This window comes from Trichosurus vulpecula, chromosome 9, assembly GCF_011100635.1.
Source record: "Trichosurus vulpecula isolate mTriVul1 chromosome 9, mTriVul1.pri, whole genome shotgun sequence".
In the NCBI taxonomy this organism is placed as follows: Eukaryota; Metazoa; Chordata; class Mammalia; order Diprotodontia; family Phalangeridae; genus Trichosurus; species Trichosurus vulpecula.
In genome coordinates this window covers 49,370,988-49,378,857 of record NC_050581.1, presented here as the reverse complement: position 1 = coordinate 49,378,857, position 7,870 = coordinate 49,370,988, and the positions used below count along the sequence as shown (strand labels likewise).

The 7,870-nt window shown below is 39.9% G+C and overlaps 1 pseudogene; it reads left to right on the top strand.

Annotated features, from left to right (window-relative positions):
* Positions 1 to 972: 972 nt before the first annotated feature.
* Positions 973 to 1,320, top strand: LOC118832101 (annotated as a pseudogene).
* Positions 1,321 to 7,870: the final 6,550 nt, after the last annotated feature.

Genomic DNA, 7,870 nt, shown 5'->3' with positions numbered 1-7,870 from the left:
GGTGGGTGGCCTTGCATGGACAGGATTCAAACCCAGGTCCTCCAAGATCAAATCCTAAATTCTTTTTCTGTATCACCTGAGGTCCAGAGGTCAGATTCAAATTGCACAATGAACTGTTTTCACTAATCATAAAATATATTTGCATAGCACTTCAAGTTTTGCAAAGCAGCATTGTTATCATTATTCTTTTTTATAGTTAAGGAAATCAGGGCTGAGAGGGAATAAGTAACTTGTCCAGGATTGTACTGTTGGGATTCAAGTCCAGGTATTCCTGAGGGCAGCCACTTGGGGCAAAAGGCCAAGAAAGACTTCTTTTAGAAGGTGGAATTTGAGTTGAAGGAATTCTCAGAGGCATAGTTGAGAAAGAAAAGCATTCCAGGCAAGGGGAACAGGGATAGTAGAAAGGAAATGAAATAGAATGTGTGAAAGCAGGTAAGCCACTATGGCTGGATTGCAGAGTGTGGGGAAAAGTAATGTGTTAGGAAAGCTGGAAAGATAGCAAGGGACCAGGTTGTGAAGACCTTTAACTGTTAAAGAAGAAGAGTTTATGTTTGATTCTAGAGACAATAGGGAAGAATTAGAGTTTACTGAGTGGAGGGAAGAGGAGATGGTTACATGATCAAACCATGATCACTTTTAGAAAATCACCTTGGCAGATGTGTGGAAGGTGGATTGCAGCAATGTGACCAATCACAGAAGAAGGCTATTGCAATTGTCCAGGTGAGAAATGATGATGGACTCAACTAGTAAGATGGCTATGTGGGTAAAGAGTAAAGGACAAATGCAAAAGATGTGAAGACAGAAACAACCAGAATGGGTGACATTGCTGATGATTCCAGGGTTGTAAAACTGAATAATTTGAAGGATGCAGATGCCAGTAACAGTAACAGGAAAGTTTGAAAGAGGGTTGGATTTGGTTGGAAATAAAATTAAAGGTCATCCCCTTAGAAATGTCCTATAGGGATTTGAAACATGGAGGATTATGCGGATCAGCAACAGATCACCAACACTGTAGAGGAGCTCACCAGGCTCAGACTAGATGAATGAATTTATGTAAAAATGAGAAATGAGCGAGAACTACGAGGCAGATTGCATGCTTATGATGAACATTTAAACATGGTTTTGGGAGATGTAGAAGAGACCGTGACAACTATAGAAATTGATGAAGACACGTATGTTGATATCTATAAATCAATCAAGAGGAGCATTCCAATGCTGTTTGTTCGAGATGATGGGGTTGTTATTAGTAGTCTCTCCATGGAGAGTTGGCTGAAACCAAGACTTTATCCTTCATGGAAAATTGGAGACTCTGGACAATAGCCTCTGAGAGAGAAGCTGATATTCAAAAGAATAGCCTGTGATATTTTTTGATATTTAGAAATAATCAAGGAACCCTCCACCCTTGAAATGGGTTTATTTCCAGACAGTTCCTACTCTGACATAATACTCATTCTTAGATTTCAGATACCAAGCCTACCAATTAATGTAAGCATCATAAGGCAGGACTCTTTTTCAGTGATTTAATTTGTCTCTTCATCTTGTAGGCAATTATATCTTTTAATTAAATTTATCTTTTGCGGTTTTTTTGGAAAAAAAAGAAATGTCCTATAGGTAATTGGCAATATGGGAGATCAGGAGAGAAGAAATAACTGCTAGATATATAGTAAACTTGAGAGTCAACAGTATGAAGATAATTGAAACTAAGAGAGCCGACAAGAGTACAAAGTAAGAGAGTATGGAGAGAAAATTGAAAAGGGTTAGAACAGAGCCTTAGGATATACCTACACTTAATGGGTAAATGAAGATCCAGCAAAGGGTACTGAAAAGAAGTGGTCAGACAGGTAGGAGGAGAACCAAGAAAGACTAGCATCCCAAGACCCAGAGAGACGAAAGTATCCAAAAGAAAAGTGACAAATGATGCAAAGAGATCAAGAAAGATAAAGACTAAGAAAAGGGCTTTAGATGTGTCAAAGAGATTATTGGTAACTTTGATGACAATAGCTTCAGTTGAGTTATAAAATAGGAAGCCAGATTGCAAATTATAGAATTTTGAAATTAGAAAAAACCTTAGCTATCATCCAGTCTAATCTTCTTATTGGGTAAACTGATGGGTAAACTGAGGGCTAGAGAGGTGATGTGACTGAGGGATAGCCTGAAGTATTGAGTATTGGCTGTACTAGGATTCAGGATACCTAAATTCACCTCCTGCTTCCAACACTTGCAAGCGGTGTGAACACGAGCAAATCTCTTAGTCAGTTTCCTTAGCTATTAAAAAGGATAGTAATATTCATAATACCTACCTCACAAGGGTTTCCTTCTTTCTCTTATTTTTTAATAGGGGAGGAAGTGGAGCTTACCAATAAAATGTCAAATAAAAGGGTCATTGAAACATTTTTTAATGCAAAGAAAGGAATAGAAGGGAACACAAACAGGACAGTGTTTTTAATGTTTTATTTTTTTCCCTAATTACATATAACAACAATTTTTAACAACTTTGTTCAAAAATTTTTTGAGTTCCAAATTCTCTCCCTCCTCACACCCAACCCACTTCTCCCCCTATTGAGAAGGCAAACAATTTGATATAGGTTATACATGTGCAATCACATAAAATGTATTTCCAAATTAGTCATATTGTGAAAAAACAGACAAAAAGAAAACAAGAAAAATGAAGTAAAGAAAAAGTATGTTTCAATCTGCATTCAGACTCCATCAGTTCTTTCTCTGGAGAAGTCCTTCAGAATTGTCTTGAATCATTGTATTGCTAAGAATAGCTAAGTCATTCAGTTGATCATCATACAATATTACTGTTATTTATACAATGATCTCCTGATTCTGCTCATTCCACGTTACATCAGTTCATGTAAGTCCTTCCAGATTTTTCTGAGAGTATCCTGCCAGTCATTTCTTATAACACAATAGTATTCCATCACAATCACATACAATAACTTTCTCAGCCATTCCCCAAATGATGGGCATTCCTTCAATTTCCAATTCTTTGCCACCGCTAAAAGAGAGGCTATAAACATTTTTGTATTTGTGGGTCCTTTTCCTTTTTTATCTCTTTGGGATACAGACCTAGTAGTGGTATTGCTTCATCAAAGGGTATGCATGGTTTTATAGCCCTTTGACATTGTTCCAAACTGTTCTACAGAATGGTTGAATCAGTATACAACTTCACCTACAGTATCTCAATTTTCCCACATCCCCACCAACATTTGTCATTTTCCTTTTCTCTCATATTAGCCAATCTGACAGGTATGGGGTGGTAGCTCAGAGTTGTTTCAATTTGCATTTCTCTAATCAATAGTGATTTAGAGCATTTTTTATATGACTACAGACAGCTTTGAGTACCTTATCTAAAAAGCTATCTACAAAAAGGACAATTTTGAAAATAATGTGTGAAATTTATTAGGAAGGAAGGAAGCATGTATTAAGTACCTACGAAGTACCAGGGACTTTGCTAAGAACTTTATGAATATCTCAAATAACCCTGGGAGTTTATATTATTATTATATTATATATATCATATTATAAAATGATATATATTATAATAATATTATTATCCCCATTTTACAGTTGAGGAAACTGAGTCAGATAGGGGTTAAAGGCCTGATTCAGAGTCCACAGTTACTAAGCATCTGGGGCAGGATTTGAATTCATGTCTTCTAGACTCTAAGTTATCTCTCTGTTCAGTACAACACTTAACTCCCTCTTTTGTTTCTAAGCAAATGATACCATTTTACATACAGTCCCCTTTTTGTGTTCTGCTTTGTATGTAGAAATGTTTTATGTGTCATAAAGTTCAGAATTTTTTAAAAATAAATAAATGAGGGCAGCTAGGCAATACAGTCAGTAGAGTGTGGGCCCTGGAGTCAGGAGGACCTGAGCTCAAATGCGACCTCAGTCACTTGACATACTTACTAGCTGTGTGACCTTGGGCAAGTCACTTAACCCCAATTGCCTGGCCTCCCTCCTCAAAAAAAAAAAAAGACAAACAAATAAATAAATGTAGAGATAGTGTTCATCTCATAAGATGGTTGTAAGGAAAGGGCTTTGCAGTCCTACATAAATGTATGTTGTCATCATTGTCCAATGTCACACTGCCAGCTAGTGGCAAAGAAAAAAACTAGAACCCAGGCCTCTGGATTCCCAGTGCAGGGCTCCTTATGCCCTATCACCTGCCTTAAGTCCCACTTAGCATTTGAAGATCGGTACCTGCCCATTCAATGGGCACTCAGTTCCCTGAAATCTGAATCCCATCATTGTAACCCCAAAGGGCACTCACTTTAATAGCACATTCATTTGACCAAGTAGACTTCATTTTCCTGGAGTTCCCAGCTTTTTCCTTTCTTTGTGTCTTTCTCTGTGACCACACCAGCACCCTCATGGCTGGGATAGTCTCCCTTTCACACCTCCACACATCTTTCACCTTTTCAAATTCTGCCCTTCTTTCAAGGAGCAGTTCAGTCTCTTCTTCTCCCTCCCCTCCTTCCTCCTCCTCTTTATTCCTCATTCTCCCTCTTTTCTTCCTCTCCCTCCTTCTCTCCCTCTTTTCCCTCCCCCCTTTCTTTTTTGAACCTCCTTCCCCTCTTCCTCTTTCATTTTCTTCCTCCTCCTTTCCCTCCTCTTCTTCCTCCTCCTCCCCTTTTTCTCCTCCCTCTCTTCCTCTTCCCCTACTTCTTCCACCTCTTCCTTTTCCTCCTGCTCCTCTTATTCTTCCTCCCCCCTTCCTCTCTTTCTTCTTCCCTTCTTTCCTCCTCCCCCCACTTCTTCTCCTCACCAACCTCCTGTTTTCTCTGTGTTCTCAAAACTCTCCAAAAATTCTATTTGTGCTTCCTTCATGAACTTACATTATAACATGATTTCTTTTATTTGCCTTGTCCTTACAATTAGATCGTGAGCTTCTTGAGAGCGAAGCTTGTTTAATTTTCTGACTTTGTATCCTCAGTGCCTTTGTACAGAACAGGCACTAATAAATGTTTGTTCAATGGAATGGAACAAACCTCACCACTTCAGTCCTTTAACGTTGGTCTCAGCTTCTGCATCTACATCCGCCCTTCAAAAAAAAGCAGTCTGTAGCTCTTGCAACTCTCCTGGGTAAGCAAGAGCATACTTCCCATGTATGTTTGCAAAGGCATTTGCTGTCTAAGCAAGAAGGAGCCTTATAGATTCTTGGGCAAATAACACAAATCCAAGACCAATATCCCCTTGCCAGATTCCCAAAACTAACAGATCTCTGGAGGCACGTGGCTCCCGCTTCCTGTTAAAGAAAGGGGGTGTCTTAGAAGCTTTCATGGCCAGGGCCCAGGAGTGGCCTTATGCATGAGTGGGATAGATGTACGTCCATATGCCAACCAAGCATGAGAGGGATCCTGCAGTAATGAAAACAGCACTGAGCTGGGAACCAGAAAACAAAAAGGAAACAAAACCCGGATTTCAATTTCAGCTCTTCCACGGGTTTCTCCTGTATATCTCCCCCTGTATAACTCTGGGACACAGATTCTAGAAAATAAGGGACTAGGAAGCTTGCAGGTCTTAAGAACTCTGATCAATACAATGATTAGTCAAGATTCCAGAGGACCAGTGATGAAGAATGTTACCCCACTTCCTGATGGAGAGGTAATGGAAAGAAACATAGTTTTTGGACATGGCTAATGCAGGAATTTGTTCTTCTTCACTAGTGTATTCATTATAAAGAGTTCTCACCACCCCCAGGGTACGTAGGAGATGAGAGAGATAGAGAATTGATTTTTGTTCATTGAAAAAAATTAAATTTAATTTAAAACTAAAATAAGAGGCTGGACTAAATTTATGAAATACTTTTCAGCTCTAACATTCTATTATTCCTCTTCTAACCTGTCATTTAATTTCCTCCAATAGACATTCATTCATTTTTTTTTTGATCAAGCATTGAGGACAATAAGTATTCTCTTTTTAAATGTAGGTAATGAATGATATAGTCATTAGCACCTTAATGTGGATTGACTAAATTGAGCCCTTTCCTTCCTTACTACAGAAAACATCACAATTTCATTCATTGTCTTTTAGTTTTGCTCCCAGACAGAAAGAACTGACTCAGGCTTGAGGTTCCTAGGGGCCTAAGGGAAAGAGGGGTGTTGACAGACACCAAAAGTCAGAGAAAGGGGAAGGAGCAGGTGCTTCTTCCCTGTCTGCCAGCCTCCTTTCAGCCCTGACTTCTGATCAGATACATCTCTTCCAGCTATTCCACCTGCTCCAGTCTAGCCACTACTTGCCCCCAAGTCTTGCCCCTACCACTTACCATCCCACTTACTCCTCCCGCATAGATTGATCCTCCCACATAGACTGATCTATCTTATGCACAGATCTAGTCACTTCCTTCTTAGATACAGAATATCCTCAGTGGTTTCATTGCCTATTACTAAGCATAAGTATTTAAGTATCTAAGTATTTAAGTATCTAAGCATAGTATTTAAGGCCATTGCCAATCTATTATAGAACTAACTTTCCAGCTTTTCCTCATTACCAGCCAAATGAGATCACTGACTTTCCCCTACATGTACTTTGAGCTTTTCCACCTGGAAAGGCAGTGGGGGCGGGGGGAGCAAGGGGGGAAAAGCAGCTCCCCTGCCCAGCTAGAGCAGACCACCACCACTCCAGCCTTGGAGTACTGAATCTGTACACTCTCACATGGAAATATGTGGCTCACAATGAGGAAGGGCTTGTTACTTTGGGGTGACCCCAGCAAACCCTAAACAATTCCTAGGTTGTCTCCTCATGAAAGCTGAAGAAAGGAGATTGCTTCCAAAAGTATTAACATGCAAGAGAGAATTATTCCACCCTCTGGCTCACTCTCTTTTCCACCTACCCATTGGGGGGTTAAGATCCTTCAAACCTTTTCCCATGAGGTGTGAGGAAAGGGCTGCCCTTCTCCTATGCTGGCATCATGGCATCATGAGTACATGTACTGCCTAGGCAAGCTTGATCTTGGGTCTTGTCCTGTTTTATCTGTTTTGTTTATTTCCTGAGTTCATCTCTCTCTTTAAGACAGCTCAGGCTCCATTTTCTCCATGAAGCCTTTCTTCTCCCTCCTCCCCCAAACACTAGTGTCTGTCTTCCCAAACCACCTTGTATTTAACTACTTTGTATTTTTTATTTATTGGTTTTATTTTGTGCTGTTCGTGTTTATTTATGTAGCTCAACCCCACCATTAGAATGTAAACTTGCTTTTTTCTGCTTTGTACGTCTACAAAGCCTGACACATAGTAGGCACTTACTAAATGCTTGCTCATTGATTGATACAGATTGGTACATTGGTTCTGAGATGGGCATTTTGAGCCTTGAAGGCTTCCTGGTGAGTTGAGCTCCAGGATCCTCAGTTGCAGGCTGCACTTTAGGAGAAACTACTTCAGTGTTTCTTGGAGAAGACCCCTAGCAGGAGAATGAGCCCAGTTCCTGGCTTGGCTTGCCAGATATCATTGAATCTGGAGGGATTTGTCCGAATGGTGCAGAGCCCAAAATGAAGGTGGCAGCCCCACAAAATGTTTTGATCTTCTAAGTGTCAAAGATGATATAACAATAGACATATTATTATTGCTACTTCTTTAAGTATTTGTTAGCACTCCCTTATGCATCCTTGGATAAGCATATTTTCATATAGAAGAAGCAAACAGCATGGATCAGAGACTGAGAGAGGAGAGGGAAATGAAGGGCTTCCCACTCCCCTGGTACCACACTCGGGGTGTTACTGTTAGAAACCTCTGGGGTCTTTTGTTTGTTTTAAGATAAACCCTATCTTTTCCAATGGCACTTCCTCCTGCCCATGGAAATATCTCTACCCTCTAAAGCCCAATTCAGATCCCACATCCTCGTTAAAAGCCTTCATGATGAA